This window comes from Protopterus annectens, chromosome 8.part0 (genome assembly GCF_019279795.1).
Source record: "Protopterus annectens isolate FY-2018-M chromosome 8.part0, PAN1.0, whole genome shotgun sequence".
Lineage (NCBI taxonomy): Eukaryota > Metazoa > Chordata > Ceratodontiformes > Protopteridae > Protopterus > Protopterus annectens.
Window position 1 is genome coordinate 1,242,780,644 of NC_056741.1, and position 26,433 is coordinate 1,242,807,076.

Here is a 26,433-nt window from a genome sequence, read left to right on the forward strand (position 1 = left end):
ATGAGATGTGTGACAGTATGCAGAATGGAAATGTATTATACTTCATGATTTTACAGATGCAGTTTTATGTGACTCCATTTTCCTTTTCTAAGAATACGGACACCGGAGAATTGCTAAAACTGTTTGCATGTTCATGAGTACAGCTGACTTCCTCTTAGGTATCCACATCTCATCTTAGTGCATTCACAAACATCTGAGGTCTGGTTATATAGATTTGGTGATTTACATATCCATGTATTACTGCAATTCATAGAGATAAGTGTACTAAGCCAAATTTGCATACAACATGCATGAATTTCTGCATATAAGTTTGGGGTAACATTAACTTTGAAATCCCTCAGGATTGATAGCAAATGGTTTTGGAAACCATGAAATTAATCAAATTTAAAAAAATAGCAAACATGTTAGAAACTATTAGGAAGCAGTTCATACTGATATTAGATAACTGTGTTTACTAGAAGAATTGTATATTTTATTGACCTGCTGGACAGATGCAGATGATTCATGTAAATACTGATGAAATTTGTGTTATTTATGAATGGGAATTCCTGACAACAGCTCTGGAAATGTGTATGGATGTAGTCATGATCAGAGCCAGATCAGAGTCAGTCAAATAGGGCTTTAGGTAGTACAATGGTCTGGGCCCTCCTTCCACTGCACCCCTTCATCTTGTCCCCCCACCATGCCCCTCTCCTGCACTCACCGTACCAATATCCCACTATTTGGCTGTCTCACTCCAATTATCATAAAAAATTGTTTGAACCAATCTTTACTTTTACAATGATCACAAAGATTTAAATTTGAAACTTTAGTTCAAGTTTCACAGCAAAACCACTGAGAGCCATTTGCCAATGAAAACAAACAAAAAAATGTGTGTCTCTGTGTGTGTGTGTGTATATATATATATATATATATATATATATATATATATGTGTGTGTGTGTGTGTGTGTGTGCTATGTTTCTCCACATATATACTTGTGTGCATGTGTACAGAACCAATTTGTCCACAACAATACCTATTTTAACTTTCTGCATTGCTTTCTATAGTCAGCGGTTAGCATCTGTAGCTCAGTCTCTACAAACCAGGGACAAATCTAGAAATAATTAGGGACAATCATGGTTAGAGTCACTTAAAATATTTGTACTATTAACTTGAAACATTAACAGGCTAAGAAAACGTGAATTAATGCACATTTTCTGAAGTAAAAAAGCCTATAATTATAATTATTTTCATTACTGATTTGTAATTCACCACCTTTTCTCCAAACAGTCACCATCCATAGCCCTCAACAAATTAGGAACAAATCCAGAAATAATTAGGAGCAATCAGGGTCAGCAACACTTAAAATATTAGTATTATTAATCTGAGACACTGACAAAATATGAATAAGTGATAATGTACATTTTCTGAAGTAAAAGAACTCTATAACTCTAATTGCTGTCATCATTTATTAAGTGTAATTCACCACTTTCTCTAAAAGTCATAATTTTTAGGAGGGATTAAGAGGTACAGCCATTATCCTCTGACCTGTGTACTAAGCTAAATATTAGAATACATTTTCTGAAGGCTAGAAACAAGTCTGAATCTGAAAATCAAATGTGTGTAATTATTTACAGACTTTAGTTCTCACTGATTTGCCAGAAACATTTTATAAGAAAGTGGAACAGCGAACATGAGTCAGACCAAATATGAGGCAAAAATCTGGACATTCTGGGAAAATCTGGACAGCCTATCTTTGACAAAAATTAAAAAAAAAAAAAAAACACTACTAAAGGAACATAACCCCACACCCTTCTACATGAATGGAAGAAGCCACTGAGATATCATCACTTGCCTAGCATGCTGCAGGGACCTCATAAAGGAGGAAGTAAACACGTGGATGTTCAGACTCATCAGATCAAAATTCAATGATCAAAGAAGAAGAAAATGTGAGGGAGGGGGTATTATTATTATTGCCCCCCCCCCCCCCAGTGTTATCGGGCCTTAGAGAACTGCTCAAGTCGCCTAGTGCTGGATCCGGCTCTGGTCATGATGGCAATATGAAAGATATTTTGGAAATTTAGTTTGGTGGCATTTAGTCATCGTGCTACACAGGATGCAGGTACATACTTTGAAGTGATTGTAGTCTGATGTACTGCATTTAACTATGTACTGCTGTGTCCAGATAAATGCTGCTTTAATGGTGGATTTCTGACTGTCACTCTTAAAAGAAGGATGACAGTATAAATACTGGAAAGTGTTAGGGAAAGATGCAAATCTGTTAGCAAAGTGCTTGCAATAGTAGTAGGAGTGTGTTGATGATGCTGAACAGATTACAACACAATTTTAACTTGCTGGATTGGGACTTTACATGTGCATGTGAATATGGGTGTTGTGTCACCAAACCTAGTTTTGTAATCATATCCTTGATTTATTTGTGATGAAAGCAGACATGCTTTTATTGTTGAGTTGTTTGTCTGATGAGTGCATTAAAAGTTTTAGTATATGACTTTAGCATGTCATGTTATGCAAACAAATGATGCACCAGCAGAGATCCAGACAGAAAATGGACAATTTTATCTGTGAGGTGAACTGCATCCTTGTGGCAGCCCTTAGGGCATATGGCAAATACCTTTTTGGAAAAGGGGGACCCAAACAAGCTAGGAGGGCAAAGGCCTGGATCCAAGTGGTTATGAATATAAAGGCTGTTGGTGGAAGGATCTACACCCTAACACAGTGCAAGAAGAGGGCCAATGATACTGTAAGATATACTAGAGTAAATTATGGCAGAATGCAATTCCAATAGCACTACTGGCGAGACCTCAAGTACTTATTACATTAACACCTGATGGGGAAACCTCCTCTCCATTCATGGGGATGACTGTAACACAGATGAGAATGACACTGACATAATCAGAGATGGTGTGCACACTGGTCATCAACAGACTTCTACTCAGGAAGGAGGTCTATGTTTAATTGCTGAATACAGCTCTTCATCGAACACTAATTATTGAATATTCCTTTAATTGAAAAGCCATGTCATCGTAATGACTTTCAGCGAACAATGATAGTTGGCCAACTTAAAGAAAGCATAACAAAGTACTTCCTCGTAATTCAGCTATAAGGAAACTTGCCCTTTCCCCACTGTAGTGTTATCTTGGAGTTTGTATATATAGGGCCCTGTAACCTGCACATAACAAGTGCCCGCTGTTCACCTATTGTTCCATGGGGGCTGTGCCCCCCCCCCCACCAATTATATATACCAAATCCGAGATTGTACTACAGTGGGGAAAGGGCAGGTTTCCTTATAGCTAAATTACTGGTAAGTAAGTACTTCATTACCATTCCTTTATGCTGGCCAGCTATCATCATTCAATGAAAATTGTTACAATTATATGGCCTTTCGATTAAAGGAAGGTTTAATAACTAGTGTTCGATGAACAGCCATTCAATGAACTTGCTGTTTGACGATTAAACATAGACCCGAGGAAGGCTGGTTTGACAAGAGGAACATATTTATATACATAATTGAATGGTGAAATGGAATGATTACATGTAACACATGACAATTACTATTAACAGGTGAACCCTCCACTTCTGCACATAATGACATTGAACAGAATGTGCATGTAAGTCTCCCCCAAAAATCATTGCACAGCATACAGTAGTGTACTCCTGTACCAGAGTAGTGGTGTAATTAATTCTATACAGGATCAACAACAAAAACAAGCAGCTCCAATATGCAAGTAAATTGAAAGGATATCAGCAGCAGAATGGCTGACGGTAATGATGATAATATAGTTATATTTATGAGACAGCCAGAGGAAAATAGTCGCCAAGTTTAACAGGAGGATCGCACACACAACAACATGTAAGTAACTCTGTAGCAAGTGAAACTGGATTACAAATTCAAATATGGGATGACATTACACTATAGCTTTCACAGGAAGAAAACCCATGCACCTCTGCACCAGTATCTCCATACCCACAGGAGCACCTTCTGGACAATATCAGAAATTCATGGGTAGCAGTGTCCACAGTTGCAGCTTTACAAAGGGGTACAGGCATATGTCACAGCTACTCCTGGAAACATGTAAAGCATTGACTGCCCTGCAGCAAATGTGCCATGACATTGTTAGGGATCAGGGCACTGCCACAGATAGTCAGTTGGAAATGGTCCTCCAGGGTATACATTAGGATTTCCAGCACTATTTGGAAGTGACAAGGAGTAGGTATAATGCCGTGATCACACTGATGTGTAGTTTGTATACTAGTGAGGACCTACCAAACCCAAATAAGTTCATAGGTGACAGAACCAACGTTTTTTTTTCCATTTTGCCAATGTGGAAATAGAGACATGGCAAAGACGAAACCACAAAAGGTAGTACACTGATAATTTAATACACCTGCAGCTGACACCACTCCACCAATAGGTGTCAGTTTTGGAAGAGGCAGAGGACAGGGTACTCCCCAGACCATTGGAGGCATATCACATCACACTACAAGTGCTTCTCATAAAGGTGGTGGAAATAGTAAGGGTAGGTTCAATCACAGCAGATTTCATACAGGCCATGCAAGCATTCATCTGCACATAGCAGAACCTCTCATTTAAGTTCCAGTCCTACAGCACTGTGAGATCAGTGTCTGTAGGATCACCTGTATCAAGTAGATCATGATATCAGCAAGTCAGCATCATGTTCATATGACAGCCCTTCCTCAACATCACATCCACCTTCACCTACCTTACCTTTAGGAAATGTTGTGCATGACACATTTAACATTAACCTAATGTTATTCAAGCTAGACATTTTCAGTACTTATTGATTTTTACACAGAGAAGGCATTGTTTAACTTGAAAGATAATCCCCAGGATTTAATAAAATCTGTGTAGGCACAGTGTAGAGATGCTAAGTGATGTAGCGCTTTTTTGAATGTTGCTGAATGACATGTAAGGGTGAGAAAACAGCCTATATTGAGCCCAATAGACAGGAATTATGCAACAGTCATTTGACTTCAATCAACTGTTGGCATGGCGGACAGTGTTGGCAAAGCTGTGTGCTTTTGGGTGCAGTAGTGGGGCATTCAGGAGTCCAGCTTCACTGGCACAGATGGGGTGTTGTCGCCCATGTGGAGCTGTTAGTTTTAGTGTGCAGGATAGCTCACTGTGGCTATGACCACCGCCTGTGCCGGATTGAGGGCATGCTGGCCACACAGGCACCTGTGGGGGAATGATAGAGCAGTGTCAACATTCCCATGGGTGGGGATGTGAGCCACACTGCTGATTCCACAACACCCTCCTTATCCAAGGTGTTCACCCCCATCATGTGTCACACACTGCCTCTATCTGCTGTCTTGTCTGTTTGCAAATGCATCCTTACCTACCCAACTTACCTCCTCCAAATGTACCTATGTCCCTTCCCCAACATTCCACTCTCACCTTAAAAAAAATGGGCATCTGTCCCAAAAAGACTATTGTCCCATGTATAGCTCTCCATTTCACATGTGTCCACTGGACACACGTAATTCAGTCCTATTAGCTTGACAATGCTGTTATGTTGTCCTCACCCCTCTCTCTGGGGTTTGAGAATACAAATTCTGTCAACGTGCACAGTTGTTGCTGTACAAGAAATAGATAGCTATGGTTCTTTTCTTCACCCTTCCTGCACATTCCTCTCTGCATCTCACTATGTTTTCCATCTGCCTGCCCCATTTCACCACTGTCTAATCCCCCCCTTTTTTTATTTTCTTTATTTTTTTAGCAAGGAGCTCATTGTGCAACTTTGCTAAGCTCAGTTTAATAGAGAGATAATGACTATATGTGTTTCTAACATTGTAAGACACACCTCTGTCGTGTTTTGAACCAGAGCCCATCACACCTGCAGCACACTGCATTAACCTGCCATGCCACGCAACTCTTACATAAAACAGGTGGTTTAAACAAGGCATAGTAATTGCCAATTACAATCATTAGGAGTGTTTCAGCAGAGCTACACGCCATGCTACACCGCAAAACTGGAATAAAAAATAATGGAAAAAAATGGGAGTGTACCTTGAACTCTGTTGCAATAGTACACCACTAGACAGCCAAAGACATGATAATGGATGTAACTGAGGCCTGTGATAGCAGGTAAATGTGCCCTTTTATTAGCAACATGTAGAAAGTCACCTGCTAAGGCATTCATGGCAAAATGCATATTCAACTGGGACTCTGTTGCAGAAAGACATCCATATAAAGCCATACACATACTAATGGATGTCACAACCTATATGTGTGCACATGTACCTTGCAAATACACACACTGTAACATTGACTCAGTAGCTCAGTCTGTTAAGTGCCTTGCATACAGTACATTTTGCCACACATAGTCCAGGGTTCAAATCTAGTGTTCTGTTGCATTTCAATTACATTACTGTGAAGACTTCAGTTAATGACTCATGCATGCATTATCCACACAAAGCATTGTAAAGTATATAACTGCTTTTCACGTCTGGAAGTCACAGACCTACAGGTAGGGACATACATCACATATCTGTAAAGCATTACTATATGTCGCCTAATACTCTGTTATTGACACAGTTGCTTAACATACATACCTTAAACACATGCCATAATTGTAGTGTCAGGGGTACTCTCACCCTGGCTCTACCTCTACAACAAAGCTGACACAGATACAACTACAGCTTGTTGCCATCTAAAGCATTCAAACTCACTGCCTATGTCTATTACCTGCAGCAGCAAATACAGCCTGTGGTGCACACAGGTCTATGTAAAGTTTCTGCTACAGACCTACCCACTGAGATGATGTAGTTTCCTCACCCCAGTAATGTCCATCTCAGCAGCTAAGAAAGGGGCCCTGCTGTACATGCAGGCCTTATATATTGCACAGTGGTTGCACATCATTGGCTAATGATACTGCAACTCAGCTGGTTTGGTTACAGTTAGCATATCAGTCACAGATTGGTTTAGAGGCAATTACCTGCTAATGAGCAACATGTTGAAATGAAAGCAACTGGCTATGGGCAAACATTCTGTATGAGACTTCCCTCACACAGAGCACACCTTTGTAACACCATAGTAGTAGCACTTTTCAACAGAGGAGTACTGCACTCCACCAAGTATGTAACTGTTTTTTGTGTACAACAGGATGCAGATTGGAGTATAGATGTATGTGGAATAGGGACTACAGCAGTAAACCTGTCTTAGACATGTGGTAATGAGATATCATTGATACCCTGCTGTCTTATACATACAGGGGACATACAATATATTAGGGTTGTATTGTCTTTTGTCATTGTGGCACACTGGTGTTGTTGGACATCCCAATATATTGGTCATAACAGCACACTGCTATTTGTCTGGCACTGGTCATATGACATATTATTGGGTGGCTGGCCTTAGGAGACACACAACAGTGGACCAGAGTGTTGGTTTTATGATCATACAGCAGAATCTCTCATGGCACACAGGGAACTACCTCAGTAATGATACTATCTCGGTTGTATCCACACACATATGTTGTCACACTGTGGTGTATGACATGTGTGAGCAATCAGTGGATAGTGCAGGCTTTTTTGTTCTTGCTGTATCTGTACATAGTGGACATCCATGTATTTGATCCTGTAATATGTTTCCATTTTGGTGTGTTTCAGGACTATGTATCACAGAAGGCATACCCCCTTCTCAAATGCAGAGAACAAACTTGAAAGACTACGGTGGCTTCATCACATCCTCCTATCCAGGGGGTGGCATAACAGGGAACAGCAGGCTGCATTGTGGGCAGACCTTATCTGGGATGTGAATGAGACTGGCCACAAGGATAGGACATACAAGCAGGTTCAACACTGTGCTATGGACATGGTGAATGCTGCACAACACAGGGCAGCTGATGTAGGCAGGGATCATGCCATCACTGGTGGAGGGCCTGCAATGAACAACCACTCATTTTCACTGAGGAATTTCTGGCAAACCTAGAGACACATAACAGCTCCCAGGCATCCATCACACCATACATTGTACAGGTGGGTGCCACAGTGCCCACAGCAGGAGGAGTGTGCTGGCAAGCTTACTGTGACCACCACTGCAATACTGTGGCAGTCATTCTGTCAGGCTGTACATACCTTTACATGGGTGTCAGGTCTGTATGCTGTGGGGGGGGGGGTAGCTCAGTTGTACACTCATACTCAGAATGTTAGCAATACATGAAGTAATACAGTAGCTCCCAGGCATCCATCACACTATACCTTGTACAGGTGGGTGCCACAGTGTTCACAGCAGAGGTCTGTGCTGGTTAGCTTACTGTGATCACCACTGCAATTCTGTGGCAGTCATTCTGTCAGGCTGTACATACCTTTACATGGGTGTCAGGTCTGTATGCTGTGGGGGGTGGGGTTAGCTCAGTTGTACACTCATACTCAGAATGTCAGCAATACATGAAGTAATACAGTAGCTACTGTACATGTGAGATGCAGGTATTACCTTCTTGTACTGCAACATGTGGTGGTACTAAAATTACCCCACTCTTACCTTTTTACAGGTACATCAGGAGTTGTCCAAGGCCATGGTCCTGCTCCTGGTAAGCTTGATACTGTTTTGTTATGGAACATACATATGATATTAAGGGTGAGGGTCAGGATAATACCCTATGTACAAGTAATGTTGTATATAACTAGATAGAATGTTTGTATGTTCCAGTCTGGAACTGTTACCTAAGTTTCCTAGAGTGGGTAATCACAGGAGTGTAGTTGAATGAGCAGAAACTCTTTTGCAGTTACAGAATGAACAAGCCTCCTGGTATACATGAGGCAATTAATCCGACATGCCTTGTACATACCAAAAGGTTGATGGTACATACCTTAGGCATTGAAACTTGTATTTGTATATATTTGTTAAAATAGGTGTACTGGGTTTTATGTGCTGTGTTATCAGGTATAGTGTCATACTGCATACCTAAAAGGTACATTGTACTGTGCAAGTGTCATGTGATTTACCTGACATGCTTGTTATAGTCTGTTGTTGTGAGGAAGTCTGTTGTGCATGAAAGTGGAGGTGAGAGGATGTGAGAGTGATAATGCAATTGTTGATCCTTATTATTATGACTCTTTGTGGATTTTCCATACATAAAATAGTGCAGATAGTAATGTACTGGTTTTGTCTTGGTTTCCACAGGTGACTGGGGGGGGGGTTGGTCTCTCTCTTCCACACCACCTGATCTCAGTATTTCTTCAGACTCTGATGAGGATAGTGGCCACAGTGAGGCACAGGTGGGGTTGTCGGGGGCGAAATCTGTCCCAGAGGTTGACATCCCTCTTCTGCCCCCATTGTCACCACACACAGTCAGTATGCCAACACAGAACCAGTCCCCACAGGCCTCATATATGGGACACTCAGAGGGTAGAGACATGAACAGGCCAGTGTGGCAACTATGGCATCACTGAGTGTAGACATTGGCCATAGCCAGAGAGCTGGCAAGGTCCCATGCAAGCGGATTGACAGTGGTGCTCATAGGAGGACTGCTGTCCATCCACCACCAGTTGCATCATGGGCCATTCGACATATGTTTTGGGCCATCATGAAGGCACAGGCACATTCTAAATGGAACACCAGATGTATGCTTAGGGTTATAGATGCAGCACGGTCTGACATCCATGACTGCCTCCACTGCATTGGGAACACACTGGATTGATTCAATTATGCAGTGGACAGACAGTGGACTAAGACAGTGTGTGTCCTAGACCACACATTGTGGATTGTGTGGATGGAGTTGGATGCTGGACCTGTGGATGTATGTCAGCAACACCATCTGCTGACAGTCCACGTGGCTGTGCATAGTTACGTTCCTGTAGTGGCAGTACATCCAGTGCTACAGCAGGGAGTGTGCTGTCCACACCAGGACATGGCAAGCCATGGGCATGTGGTCCTGGGTGGTCTTGTGGGGGACACAGTCCCAGCAGACAGCAGTCACAGTCAGGTACTAGCACCACATCTGACCTTGGGCATGGTGTGGCAGTACAAGTCCTGGCAGAGCCAGTTCCCATGTTCAGGACCAGAGATGGTGAACTGTCAACTCTACCATATACACCCCGCAGCTCTCCAACATACACATGTATAGGGCTAGCACTGAGCTTGACTGTGTACACACACACACTCACACACACACTCACATACCACTGTCACATGCAGGTCACCTACAGACACACACGGCACCTCTCTTTGCCCCATCTAACCTGCTCCCCTTCCTAATGCACATACATGCTGTCAACCATATGTGCCATCATAGGCCTCCAGCACCCCCACACATCACCCTGTGCAAGTGCTGATACCTGTGCCACATCCCTGACATCCTTCCCATTGATGCAGGGGAATGAAGCTATGTGTCTGATGCACAGGGTGACTATATTACTTGACATCCACTTGTGTAATGCAGTATTGTTTTGCATGTCACTTGTAGTGGTCAGCAACATATACTGTATGTTGGCATGTGTCATGAGTACGCAACATACTTTTGCTAACCTTATGTTGTATGATGTTTTACTGGTGGTATTGTAACACAATGATAGGTATGTTACAGGTCTGTGTATGTTTTTGTTTCAGGAATATGAGGAGATATAGACATATGGCAGTAGTGAAGCAGCACAGCATGGCATGGCAGCACAGCAGAAATATGACTTCAGCAAGGTACAGCAGTATGCATGCATGGCTCCATAGGTTCACATCTGTATGACAGTCTACCAAGGACAAAGGTGGCAGTCAGCATACTCATGCATTCATAATTTGTGATAAGGTCTGCTTCAGGGCAAGGTGTGACCTTGCTGGAGTGCATATGCTGCCTATCTGTAGGGAGCATAGTAGATGGATGACTCACTGTAAGGACATTAACCTACTATGTGATGTTAGTACTACATGCTTATGTGAGACATTTGTCTAACAGACAAACACACCCTTGAAACAGACCCTGCCTAATGGTACACAGATCACTTCAGTGGACCTCAGCACGTGCTATCTGTTTGATTGGATGGGTGGCCATAATCTCAACACACAGTATCTGCCTGAGTCCCTCTTGGACTGGGGCAATATGTGTTGGTCCTGTTCCAAGAGGTATACAGATGTCTCTGATTGTGAGGGCTGTATAGCCATTATGCTAGTAAGTTCACATGTGCTATAGCCCCATAACATGATGTAAACTGCTGTAACAGCCTCACACACAAACATGGGCACATTCAGCCAGTTCCCATGTTCAGGACCAGACATACTGTAAGTTGGCTGTATGTAGATTAGAACACTTACCTATGTACTGGTAAACACTACAGATCACAGTACCTAATGCATGCAGCACAACTCATGCTGCTAGTACTTTCAATTTAGAACCTATAATGCTTGCTGATACAAGCAAGCCTTGTTGTGGTCAGTCATTTGGGGGGGGCACATCACCCGCTACAAATAAAATATGCAAAACCTTAACTATCTTTACTTTACATAAGTTATCATACCTATGCTATGGATATATACACACACCATGTTGGGAAGAGTGGGATTAGAACCCCTACCTATTGAGGGTTATACACTATAGATCAGACTACTTATTGCAAGTACCATGGCTAAAGTCTTTTTACTCCACTGTCAGCTGGCAGTCTTAAGGTGGCTGAAATCATCAGGCCTTATAGAATAGGAGTGTGGAAGCCAACAGCAAGTTATGGGCCTAAAAAGTGCATAAACATTGCAGGTGGATAGACCATGAGGGCAAGTTTGTTGTTTTGCAGGGGTATATATATATATATATATATATATATATATATATATATATATATATATATATATATATATATCTATATATCTATACACACACACACACACACACACACACACACACACACACACATGCACCAAGTAGTCTGGAGTGAGACTAGAACCCCTACCTTTCTAGTATTCCACACTATAGATCACAGTATTTAATCACACATTCTACGGCTTAAGTCTTACTACTACACTGTCAGCTGGTAGTCTTAAAGGGAGAGTGTCAAAGATTTTCATCTGTTCAATTGTTTTGGTTAAGCACTTAAGGCATGTGATCCTACTGTTTACATTTAGCCAGCTTTTCAAGTAAGAGATCAGGTTTCATCACCTTTGGGGGAGGGTTAGTAGCACAGCAGGAAAGCCAACAGCTTCCTCTATGTGTTTCTTTATTTATAGTCCCTTGCCGACTGTGAGGTTTCATCACTTTACTCTGAAGCTTAGTGAACCAGTGGAAGTCTAGAGTATATCTTTGTTTGTACCCAAGTAATATATATATATATATATATATATATATCTATATATATATATATATATATATATATATTGTTGTTGTGTCTTTTAGCTTTTCCCGACACACACACACACACACACACACACACACACACACACACACACACACACACACACACACACACACACATACATACATACAAGTGAGCACACACTTTCCTCCAGCAACACATTTTGATTTACTGCTAATAGAAACAGATGTACTGGATATATTACATAATAACGCCTCTTTCAATTGCCAACTGTTGGTTATCCCACTGCTAAGTATTTGGATAGGCGTAGCTCAAATTAAAGCAGAACAATCTTTCTGTTGGTAATCCCTCTGCTAAGTATTTAGACAGCATATGAATTCCCCTCTGCTAAAAGAATAGCCAGCCTATTAGAATCCCCTGATTTCCATTTATCTATTAGTTGGGGCAAATTTGGAAATCCCCTGCAAGGAGCTCCATAGTTATTGTTTATCTAAGTTACCTTACCTGCATTTTTCTGTTAGTTACCTACTGCAAATAAAACCATATGCTTGTCACACAACTTGCCTCAGTAGCTTGTCCAAGTATAGACAAGCACTTCACTGACAAACAAATTAATTATTTCCCTTTGTAGCCCCTTCAGTAGTTTATATAATTACACAAAAGCACTAAAATGAAACAAAATAAATTATTTTGCCCTGGGATCACTTCAGCAGTCTGACCATGTATGCACAATCACTTAATTGACACCAAAATGAAACCTATCCCTTCAGTTGTGTCTCTGAGCTGCACAGTTTGTGTGATACATACCAGCCCTAGACTGTCGTATAAGTGTCATACCTGCCCATACCAGTGTATTATTATAAGAGTGCAAATCATTATGTGCATGCATAGACAGTTCTATCATGCTGTACAGCACTGGCCTCTGAACATCTGCATCAAAGCTCCTAGGGGTGTTATGCCACAGCAATATCATGATTTGGAGTCACATTGGTAAGATGTTGTATGTTAAAGTGGTATGTAAAGGCCTGATACCTTACATGGCCAGCATCCCCATACCCAAGTGTGTATCTATTGCTGCCACTCAAATCTTTTGTAGCATTGAGCAACATTGTACTGTCATGTTACCCATTGATTTGTCACATTTCTCCTACAACATGCATCAATCTGAATAGGCTACTATTTTCATCCTTATATTAACCTTCTTGGATAACACTGTCAGCATTTATGCCTTACTTTTACACTGGCCATTTTTCTGCCCTTCCTTGGATTGGTTACACCTGGCATAACTTGGTAATGTAGCTAACATGCTGTCAGGTAAATCTTTATGATGGCTATGGTAGGTCAGTGCAGAGCACAACCACAGGGTTTAAGTGCCCCATGTGTATACCCTTTTGAATATTGTGATGGGATGTATATTGCACGGTCTCCACTGTGTCATGCATGCAGATTTGTGAGCGGGTGTTTTCATGAGTGAGAGTAATTGTTAGGCATCTGGAAATGCATTGAGAGTTTCAGGTTCCCAGTTTTGTTGTTCACTGCAACCATCCACGCCAGAGGAAGTGCAGATAGCACATGGCATATTACCACATGACAGGCCAGTACATTGTTCATCATTTCTGATGGAACAGACATATTGTTCAGAGACCTAATTGACCTGTATCATCCACAAGTCAGAATAGAGGTAGATGTTTGATATGCCAGTTCTAGTGGACACAGCGTTATCTGTAGCACTAATCATCTTAGCTACAGGGACCATCCAGTGAACTATGGGCAATGCATTAGGAATCTCACAGTCATCAGCCTTGGGAATCCTAAATTAGTTCCTCAGACTTATGCTACAGTATGTGAAAAAGGTCAAATAGTTGCCCAGAAGAGCAAGAGAGAGAAACATTAATATGTAGGCCTTTTATGATATTGTTCATCTCATTGCCCTGAGCTCCTGGAAGGTATAATCTGCACTCATTTTGGTTTGAAACCATTACCAGGTACAGAAGACATGTGTATATTAACAGGAAGGGGCTTCCACTGAATTACAGGTGGTTTGGAATGCCCAAGAAATTATAGTGTGTGTATATAAACATATATGTATGTGTGTGTCTGTGTGTGTTTATATATATATATATATATATATATATATATATATATATATATATATATATATATAATGTGTGTGTGTGTGTGTGTGTGTGTGTATAGATGCACCCACACACACGCATACACACACATATGCACGCACATAGAAAAAGAAATGTGCGTGTATGTGTGTGTACATGTGCGTGCATGCACTACCTGGGCAGTTCACATGATTCAAACATTTGGCACACATCTGACCTATATCAAAGGTTCATGTGAGTAGAATTTCCGCAGGTCACCTATAACAAATGTTCTAACATAAGCTCAGCTGTCTTGAAACTCTACTGGGTGAACAGCCAGTATTCCTACAAATTGTCAACAATGTGGAAGGCCATAGCTGCATCTCTCCCTGCAGGATGGGCAAGCCAGAAGGTTAGTCACTCGAGCTCCTGTAGGCACCTGAACCATTAGCTGAACTCCGGTCAGCTGCAACATCATCAGGGCTTTATCCCTCTATGCCAGGCAGCTGACAATATTTACTGGCTTTTTGTTTTAGTAAATGCATCAAGGTGACTGCATCAGCCCTCTTCCATATTTCAGAGTCTATGAAGACTTCTTTTTTGTTGTCCAGTCTTGGTAGACTCTTTTTTTGGTCTTCATATTTGGGATAAGACAGCAGCAGTGTGGGGACAGCCCCAATTTATTGAGCTACAACTTAAGAGATAAACCCATTAGTTACCAGCATGTTAATGTTCTATGCTGAATATAACAATATAACATGTATTGTCATTAATTTGCTTATCATACCAAAAATCAGAAGTTTGTTATTATAAACATTCTTGAAACAGAAAAAAAAAACTTTGAATGCAGTAAATCGTGAAATATACTTATGCCGAACTGCTATAAAACATTGACTGACAAGATGCCAGAAACCACATCACTGACCACAATTGCCTGAAAAACCACAAACATGAAAAAAAATGGCATTGCTTTCATCTGTCTTTGTGGAGGCAAGCGCTCATGAACCCCATTCATTAACTTATTATTACAGTATTCTACAGTCACACAAACACAAAGGAGGTCACAATCTCTGGAAACAATGCTATTGTTACTGCTGCAAAATTAGAAGTGGGCACCAAGAAGGGTTTCTTGTGGAAAACTATCAGCTGCAGTCTGCTTCTCAACACTTTGTGGTTGAGCATTTAATGATATAAGAATCTAGTCTCAACTACCTGTAGCTGTCAGATGGAATATTGCTATCCCCCTTCTATTCTGTATTGACGGGTGTGCCTCAAGCATCTATTCTTGGTCCATTTCTAGTCAACATGTTCATAAATGGCCTTCATAAAGCAAATACACATACCATCATTGGTCAGTATGCAGATGACTCTACATTCATCTATTCAGCCAATACTCTGGAAAAAGTACAGATGTTAACTCAAGAGTTCTTCCTTTCTGGAGAAGCACATCTTCCTATAATATAGCCCTAGTACCCCCCCCCCCCCCAGCTCATAAGACAAACACATTCCACAGGCAACTAAATCTCATTTTTACTTCTTTCTATCTTTAAATACATTTTCAGACTAGTCTTGTATTTCAGTGCTGTTGAAACATATGATTTATTCCAAATTCAATTTGTGTATTGCTGGCAATTAGAGCATGGAATAGTATGCACAGCATATTATGCAAGTCTGAACTGCCCAATCTACATTTTGGGGTACCTCGTATCTCATACTGTCAATACTTATATGCACTGCTTTATGTTAGGAGATCAGCTAACTATAACTAGAACAATTATGTAACTTAACAGAGCTGGTACTGTAATATTTTCCTACTAGAATATCTCCATAATCATTACAATTATATTAATGTCTATGTATATCTAAGTATAATAACTGATATTAATGTCCCTGTATGACTATAAAAGAAGCTTTTCTCTCCAGGTCACCACTGAAAATGTACACTGTCCAACTAGACTATCCTGGTAAATAAATACCAACAAATAAATAAATGCAATTCACAGCTGTCACCTGGATACCCACAGAGACAAAAAAGTGATGTCTAATAGAGGAAAAGCCTGAAAACCATGGAAATACTTTAAACAACACAACTAAGCAAACTTATAAAACAATTATGAACCAACTCTTCTGCTATTCTTCCCCCAGACTCTCTCTCACCTAAAGTCTAACTTTCTCATTTCATCCTCTGATAACACCACCATTCAACATGACTCCCACACAAAACTTCTAGAGCCATCATTGATGATGAACTTAAATTTAACCTACACATCCTTCAAAGTATAAAGAGAACTCACCAAAAGCTTGGTATGCTCTACCGAAATCGTAGATTCCTAACCTATGATGCCAGACTGTCCCTGTCACAGTCTCTCCTTCTCCCCTCCCTACTCTATGCCACCCCTATACTAACTAATATTCAAGCAACTACCCTGACCAAACTCCAACACATGTACCACAAAATAGCAAGGTTTATCACAAACTCCCCACATTAACTCACACCACTGCATCTCACTCAACTCACTACAATGGCTAGAACTCCCACAACAACTTCTACTATCTCAGTTACAAATTATTCATTCTATACTTTATAAACCATCTTCATGCCCTGTCCTGTCTTCCTTGGTATCCATCTACACACCAGCTCGCACACTTCGGACATCTAACCAACAACTCCTTAACATCTACCAACCAAAAAAAATCTATTGGTAGATTACTTTACAAATCCACCCTATCCCAGGCATGGAATAACCTCCCATCCCAATTATGCTCCATCTCACACCCTTTACAATTCAAGAAAGAACTCAAACTACACTTTTTTTAGAACCAAAAGTTGTTCCTGCCATGACTCTACCTAGCTCCACTTTCTCTCTGTAGTGCACTCTTCATTACAACTTCACAGCACACTTTCTTCTCATTCCAGTACAATTTTTGTTGTACCACCATTAAATACATTCCTCCCTGTATTTTATTTCTCTCACATCTACTTTTCGCCAACATCTTTTTTCAACTCTAGACACTGATTTCACCCCCTCTCATGGTTCCTATTATATACCTTACTACACCAGTTCCAGTTGTACAGGAATTGTACATTCCAGTACAATTTATATTGTACCACCATTAAATACATTCCTGTTTGTATCTTATTTCTCTCACATCTATTTTTCACCAACATCTTTTTTCAACTCTAGACACTCTTTTCACCCCTCTCATGGTTGCTATTATATACATTACTACACCAGTTATAAAATTAGATACTTACACCACTCACACATTGAAAAAAAAAATGTTTGGCGTGCCTTTGTAATTACAGAATATATTTGAACTTGTACTATTTTAGCCAATTAATGATTGTTTTAATCTCTTATGCATGTCATTATTGTACTCTTAACTGTTATGTATACTTAATATCTCTCTGTCTGTAATTGGAGCTTTCCTCCTTGGGTCTCCACTGAAAATGGGCTCCTAGCCCAGCAGGACTATCCCGGTTAACAAATGTCAATAAATAAATAAACTCAAGAACATATTAGATTAAAAAATTAATTCCTTCAAGCAACTATAAACACAAGTCAAAATAACATTGGAAATGTATCAACACACGTCTGAAATCCTGTAAACAAAAGAATGCTCTTTCTTTAATAAGCATTTCATACAAATGACCAACTCAGTTACACAGCAAATCAAATCAATAGTATCAGACAAATACTAATTGTCTTCTTAATGGGTCATTCAAGCTAAACATTTTAGCAAAAGACAACTGCTCCAAAAACAACAAAAACAGCAACAACATGGATAGGAAAAGAATGCTATATATAGCAAATACTTGGGAAACTTCTTAAACCTATAATTTCAAGTAACAGACACATTTATAACAAAGTAAAGTCACATGACTCAGACATACACATAATTTTCATACACACTATGTCTGTTTAAACCATGTAATATCTGAAATGTATATTTCTTTCTCTGTGAACTTCTGTACTCTAGATATGCCTGTATAATTTTACAAAAGCACATTACATGTATAAATGCCAGTAGTCAAAATTGAAATGAGTACATAATGTATCCCTGGCACATTTAGTGGTATAATAATGTATATAACTGAAAATAAATCATTGTTATATACTTGACAGAAAGGCAGGAAATGACCACTAATAGAGGACAACAATTTTTATAGCATAAGGAACTTAAATCAACAATGATTTTATTTTTTTTTATTTAATTTAATCCTTTGTTGACTGGGTTAGTTCTACTAGATTAGTAGCTTTTCTGGGTAAGGCTGGACCCAACCATAATAAAGATAGATCAGAGGGTAAGCATGCAGCAAATACCTACTTCAAATGGCCTAACTTTGGGGTAACTCAGTGGCCCAAAAAACAAAATATCGAAGGCACACTAATACAGTGCAAGTATACAGGCATGCACAAGATTCCCTGGAAGCAAAGAAAGTAATCCATGTTCTCTCGGCTTTGAAACAGACAGTAATTCTGAGGAAGAGTAAAAGAAGACAAACACAAACCACACAGAATCCTATGTCCCTTGTCTCTGGAAAAAAGCAATCTTACCACTTCATAAATGTGGCCCATCAACCAATAATCTCTTAATTTCTGACCCATTGCTATACTTTTCCCCATCTCTAAAATCCTAGAAAAATGTACGCAAAAACAACTCCTACACTACCTTCTGAACAACAAAATCCTCTCCGCAACACAGCACGGGTTCCTTCCAGGCCACAGTACATCCACTGCATTAATATCCTTCTTAGATATGATCAACAAAGCCCAGGACTCAGGACACATATTTATCAGCCCTTTTCTTGGACCTATCAAAAGCATTCAATACCGTCTCTCACTCTATCCTCCTCTCCCAGCTCTACAGTATAGCAGTATCCCCCAAGTGATGAAATTGGTTCAGAAGCTATCTTTCCAATAGACAGCATGCTGTTAAATGGCAGAATATTATTTTCCCTTGCCTTCACAACCCTACAGGTGTACCCAAAGGCTCAGTTTTAAGGTATCTTCTGTCTAACATTTATTAACAATCTCCACCAAGCTATCCTGCATGGCTCCCTAGTACAGTATGCAGATGACTCCACTAGAGTTTGTCTGCTCCTAACACAAATATATTACAGCAAACTACCCAAGCAGCATTTTCTACTGTGTAAATTTAGCTTCACAAAAATCACCTTTGTTTAAGTGTCAAAAAAACTAAACTTATGATCTTTTCTCTCAAAAGAAATACTCATCAATAAAGCTGACCTCAGTATATTCTCTCTTAACTCTAAAACAATTGAGCTAGTAACCCATACTAAATTGTTAGGGGTAATTGATGAAAACCTTAAATTCGATCTGCACATCCAAAATAATATAAGACTCACAAAAAACTTTATTACTCGACAGACACAATAAGTTCCTCTCCCTACCAACGTAACAATCTTACCCCTCCTCTAACCTATGGAGCACCTTTTCAGGGAAGACTGCAGGTTGGTTAGTAAACAAAACTAGAATTTTGCTATAACAAGATTGCAACATTTGCTACAAACAGTCACCATTCTACTCATCACTGTATTAACCTAAAAAATTACAATGGCTTGAATTCCCCCACTACCTATTACTCCTTCAGCTCACAACGACGCATACATTTATTTATAAACCTCAAGACTGCCCTGCCTTATCTCCTTACTTACTCTTTATAATCCCATTAGGCCTCTGAGATATGAACACCAACTTCTTCAAGTTCATAAACCCAAATTACCTGCAGGCGAGTTATTAGACTCTTGAAATATTGCCAGGATATGGAACAACCTACCTACATTTACCCGTTTAGAACAAAGCCAACTGCAACCTGCAATTATCTCCTCTCCAACTGGATATGTAAAATTGCTTCCTTTGCCATTACTTAATTCTTCCAACCAAATCTCAATCTGCTCTTATCCATTTCCTGCTCCAGCTATTGTTTTCTTGATAATTTAACAACTTTCATTTCTTAATTCTTCCACATGCTTTCTTCAAACTCTCTAACCACTTTTCACCTCTTCTCTCCCTTCTTCCACTCTCCTGTCTCCTTCCTTCACTCCTGCTTTTTTTCTTCCTCTTTCATTTCTACTGTCCATCCTTCTTACTTTTTCCTTTCCATATCTCCCTTTTTCCTCTTTTTCTCTTCTCTCTTCACATACCCTCATATATATATATATATATATATATATATATATATATATATATATTTTTTTTTTTTAATTTTATTTTACATTTGTTGACTGGGATAGTCCGACTGGATGCATGTCCATTTTCAGCGGAGGCCCAGGGAGAAAAGCTCCAAGGGTAAGCAGATACAGCATTACATAATACCAGCATTACATATTACAAACAGACTATTTACAGAGATTACATAAGTAAGCAAGTTAATCAAGTTCCACAGGTTACAGTTAGTCCTGAGCACAAGTCAGGATTAAATTAAATTACACAGTAAACTGGTTAACAGATTTTTACACATTCTAGAGAGAGTTAGCCAGGCTTGATACATTGATATAGCCAGTTAAGTGACAAATGTTGCTTGAGTCTAGTTTTAAATTGACCTAAGGTGGAAAGTAAGGTAATATCACCTGGAAGAGAGTTCCAGGATCTACTTACAGAGTTTGCAAAGAGAGAATCACCGGCTGTGTTATTAATTTTGCTAGTCTGAATTAATAGTTTGTTAGAGGATCGAAGCGGTCTAGGATTGTTATAGGGGGTGATAATATTTTTAAGTGCAGGAGTATTGTCCGGATTATAGAGGATTTTATAGGCCATAATCAGTTGGTTATACTGGATTAGGCTGGGTAGTTCAAGCCACCCAAACTGATTTAGATTGATGCAATGATGTGTCCTAAAAGGCCGCCCAGTGGCAAACCTGGCAATGTGGTTGTAGCAAATTGAGAGTTTGTTAAGGACAGTCTTGTTTAAATTCGAGAGTAGAGGGGATGCACACAGAAGGGTTGAAAGAAGGTGAGAGCGAGCTATGGCAATTTTAGCTGGAGGGGTTAGGAAGGCTTTTATTCTGTAAAGTGACCCTAGTTTTTTATTGATGGTTTTGATAGTTTGGTTAACATGTAGGTCAAATTTTAGATTATTGTCCATCTTGACACCGAATAGTTTTGTAGAGGGGTCAGGGGAGATTATTGTGCCATCATTTGATTTTATGGTAAAGGTGAAAGCAGTAGACCTACGTGTTGGTGAAAATAACAGCATTTTAGATTTTTTTGGGATTTAGGATCAGACGATGTTCAGAAAGCCAGTTTTCTATCGTATTAAAGGTGGTCTGGGTAGCTGACCATAACTCTACTGGAGATGTGGCTGTGCAAATCAGAGTGGAGTCATCAGCATATTGGATACAGCTGACTTTTGGGATGACAGTATAAAGGTCGTTAATGAAGATGGAGAACAGCAAGGGCCCTAGTATAGAGCCTTGTGGTACTCCAATGGTGTTAGGTAGAAGGTTAGAGAGTTTGTTCTGCCAGAGGACAGCCTGCTGTTGACCATTCAGGTAGGATTGAAACCATTGAAGGGCTCTAGTATCTAGACAGAATGTTTGCAGGGTGTGGATTAAAAGTTGGTGATCAACCATATCGAATGCCTTGGAAAGATCCAAGAAGAGGGCTGAGGATATATAAGTATTGTTGCGATTATGGTTTATGGTGTTGGTAAAGGCTAGGAGGGCTGAACTAGTGCTGTGATGAGGATTGAACTAGTGCTGTGATGAGGATGGAAACCATGCCGAGTGTCTGCCATAAGGTGATTCTGGATTAGGTGGTGCATGAGTTGTCTTATGAATACATTTTTCCATAATCTTTACAAGTGGAGAGAGTATAGCTATTGGCCTATAATTGGAGAATTCAGTAGAGCTGCCTCCTTTGTGAAGTGGGATTACATAGGATATTTTCCAGATGGTGGGAATTTTAGCTTCTACTATGGTTCGATTGATTAGTATTGAGACGGGGTAATCAATAGCATCAGCTGATTTTTGTAGGGAGTTGATCAGCAGAAAGTGTAGTGGGTTTTAATTTTTTGATCAAGGTACGGATAAGTGAAGTGGCAACTGGTTGGAAGCTGAACACGAGTAGGTTTCTAGGGGTGCTAATTTCAGGACCAGGGGATCTAGTAGGTAGTTGGCTAGGTAGGGCTTGAATTGTCTCAGTAAAGAATCGATTAAAACTGTCAGAAACATCTTCAGGGGTTTTATCAATAGTAGCAGCAGGGATTGGGGTTGAAGTTTGTCCAGGATGTAGTAGATTATTTAAACCTGCCCCAAACTTCTGAGGGTTATTTTGATTTACTGTCTGTAAATTACAGTAGTATTGTTTTTTGTCTTGTAAAATTGATTTTTTGGTTTCGTTCCTGGATTGCCTGTATTTAATGTGATCTTGAGAGTCTTTAGAATGCCATAAAGCCCATGCTTTGTTTCTAAGGGTAATTTTGAGTTTAGACTCTTTAGAAAGCCATGGCGCAGTTTTTGCCTTGGTTCTCTTTGAACGAACAGGTACCTGCAAATCAAGGATCTCAGGTAATTTGTTGTTAAAGTATGCTACTGCTTCCTCTAAGGGGAGGTGTTTTAGAATAGACCAATTACATGAGTTTAGTTCTTGTTGGAATTTGGCACGGTCAAAATTTTTATTGCTTCTAACCTTTCTGCATAAGGGTTGTTGGGAATTAATGGTTTTGTGCTTAATTACATATGTGAGAAGGTGATCGCTTAGGCCATCAAGGAGGGTCCCAGAGGTGTACAGTTGGGGATGACTATTTATGAGTACCCAGTCAAGTATACTTTCTTTTTGGTTGGGTTTACCTATCCTGGTAGGAGTGGATATAATTTGTGTAAATGCATGCAGGTTAATATGGGTGGTTGGGGATTCTAAGGAACAGGTGCCCCAGTCTATGTTAAAGTCTCCAAGTAGTAGGGTTTCTTGGGGGTAGTGACATGATAGCCAGTGCAGGATATCTTCAAATGTAGATATATTGTTACCCGGGGGAATGTACATACAGATGATATTAATGCATTTATTTTTATTAAGTTGCAATTTGGTGGCAAGAATCTCTGAGTTATTAATCTGAGGTGGTTGTATTACATCTATGGTGACATTCAACTCAGATTTATAGAGTACAGCTACCCCACCCCCCTTCCTCGAAGCATGATCCAGCCTGTGTATATTGTACCCAGGTGGTAACACTTCATTGTCTTTAGTGTTAGCTTTTAACCAGGTTTCAGATAAACAGAGAATCTCAGGGGAGTGGACATCCAGAAGTGCATGCAATTCATGTACCTTGCTATTAATGCTTCTATTATTAAGATGACAGGCTAGGAGAGAGTTAGCTGCCCTATTAATTGTAGGTTTGTAGCTTAGATTGCAAGTAGAGGGGGTATGTGTATCTGAAGTGAGTGGGCTAGGGTTGAGGTGAATATCACCACCAAGTATTAGGTTGAGTCTATACTTGGTGATGAACTTCAGGAATTTGTTTATTAGTTTGTGGTAGTGTTTGGATCTAGAGCTAATGTGCCTGGGGTTGATATGTTGATAGGCTGAACAAGATGTTGGATAGGATCTGGTACTGTAAGTATGGTTGAAGGTGGAAGGATTTACAGCTGGGGTGATAGTATGGCCTTTTGGGACCTGAAATCCTGTGAGAAACTGGTTTTCATACAAGGTAAGGAGGTATGGTGCGAACAAGAGGGGTAGTAAAGAGGAGTATATCATTATCTGCGATTCAGCTAGTGAGTTAAGGAACTGTTTTACCTGGTGATGCAACACCAGAAGATAGAGTGGTGAGGTAAAGGTACTGGAAGGGGGATGGGAGAATGCCAGATGAAAGCTAATAGGTGCTATTAAAATGTAGGTAGACAAATGGGGATAGGTGGAATTATCCCAGATGAAAGCAGATAGGATCTAGAAAGTGGGGGAGTGGCTATAGTACTATAAATTTAGAGGTATTGTGGGCAGGAGGGAATTGGGGTCAGGGAAGGGAGCAAAGAGAGCCCGAGCGTAGCGAGGGCGAACGTAGCGGGGCTATTGCAGTTTACAAGGTTTCCTAAGGTGTCCTAAAGCTATAAGGCAAGTATTATAGCTCTTAATGTAAGAGTCAATTTACTTAAGTTACAGGGGAAGGAGGCAAACACTCAAGTAGAAAAAAAGAGCCCTATGGCTGACCAATATGGTGACCTGCTTAATTACACAGCGCTGTAAGTGAAAGCTTAACAAATGCTTTTTGTGTGTGCAACCTACTCTGTTTAAATGATGAGATAAACTGATTGCAGTCATGTAGACAATGTTTTGTAGGGAACTTCAACTAGGAAAAGAGAAAAGCAGAGATTCTAGAGTAAGCATGAAGGCAACAACAGGCAGTTATTTTATAATAATGCATTCAAAGGTTTGGTGGGGGGGGGGTAAAGTAGCATACTTCAGAATGAACTAAGATTTGTAGCTAAGAAACTAAGCAAGAGAGCAATGCAGTAAATAAACACTTGCCAGATTTTAAAGATATACCAGAAAAACTAAATCAATTGTTCACAATTGTACAACTGGAAAATTGCCAGTAAAAGCACTTCAGGTATAGCTAGCCCAAGTTATTCAAGTCATAAAAGCACTTCTTCACTGTGTGTGTGCAATTTAAACATTAAAAACACATGCAGCAAGTAGGAGCTCTGATTATACACTTTCTCTAGGTACAGGTTCAGTTTAAACACAAATATATATATATATATATATATATATATATATATATATATATATTTAAGTACGCATGTTATGTCTCTCTCTCTCTACACATTATTTTTTCTGTGTAACACCCGAATTCACATGCATACATTGGTGCTCATAACTGTATATCATTGAACAATTTTTGCCTAGTATTATGCCATATTATTATTCTCTGTACTATGAATGTGTTTAATTTTGTTGTTAGTGTAATTAATCAGTTTTATCTACCAACTAAACATTTTTGATAATTTTCTTATGTAATTTTCTTGATCTTTTGGAAATTGTTTGAAACTTTTTTTGAAACTTTTTGAAAGTCTTAGGGCCGGATTCACAAAGGCTTGCACAGAGTCTAAGAGTAGAGTAAGACTCCATCCAGCCAACATGTCTGCCGAGCAATTCAGGAACAGTCGGCGGCATGCAAGAGAGCTCCTAAAACGACTCTTGCACGGACAGTGTTAGTTTATGCAAATTACCTCATTTGCTGCTGAAAGCTATGCAAATTAGGTAAATTTGCGATCCAGGAAACACTAACCTGTCCGAGTAAGAGTAGTGTTATTTGCAGAAATGTACTCGGTTGGCAACTGAGTACCGTTCTGCAAATAGCAAAATGGAGCTATGACAGCTCCAAATAAAAGATGCATCCAGTTGAGGAAGCATGCCAATGGCCAAATATACGGCCATTGGCATTTTTATCCGTTGCAAAATAATAAAAAAATACATTTTTTTTTCCTCAATCTCCGATGTTTAAGCATAGCGCAGCGCCGCTCAAATGCGTGGCACTCTAAAAACCCTAAAAACAAAAAATAAAAGCCACAAATAGGTATTTTAATCACAATATTCATCTGCCATGCAGGTGAATGGCAGGCTGAAGACAACATGGCTGAGAAGTGGTTGCTAAGGGGGGAAGCTCAGTCTGAGAGATGTAACCAAGCATTAGTAGGCAATTCTATGCAATGAGTATAAGGATAGTGAATCCCAAATTTCCCTGAAATGTGAACCATATCCCTAGAATGTAAGAGTAGAATTAGGGGAGTGACAGAGTAGAAAATAGGTGACATCATGAGGGGGTATGTATCAAAAAGACTTTAAGCTTATTGGAGCAGAGGCATGTGTTTGCTGTGAGTTACTCAGGACTGGAAGAGGCGTGTCTACAGTTGTCTAAACTGAAACCCAGAAACCGAAGGTGTACGCCGTGGCTATCATTGAAGTTTCTTGCAAAGCTGCTTACACCGTGTGCACACGTGTGCGTGCCAGTAAACCCATCTAAGCCTGTATGAGCATGTGTGTGCCCGTGTAAGCCTGCGTAAGGCTGGGTGCGCACGTGTGCGCTTGTGTGTGCGTGTTTGCACTTGTTTGTGCGGCGCTG

At 40.0% G+C, this 26,433-nt stretch overlaps 1 long non-coding RNA gene across 3 annotated transcripts in view; it reads right to left on the reverse strand.

Moving 5' to 3' along the window:
- LOC122808083 overlaps positions 1–26,433 on the reverse strand; it is a 259,227-nt gene that overhangs the window by 631 nt on the left and 232,163 nt on the right. The window lies entirely within an intron of this gene.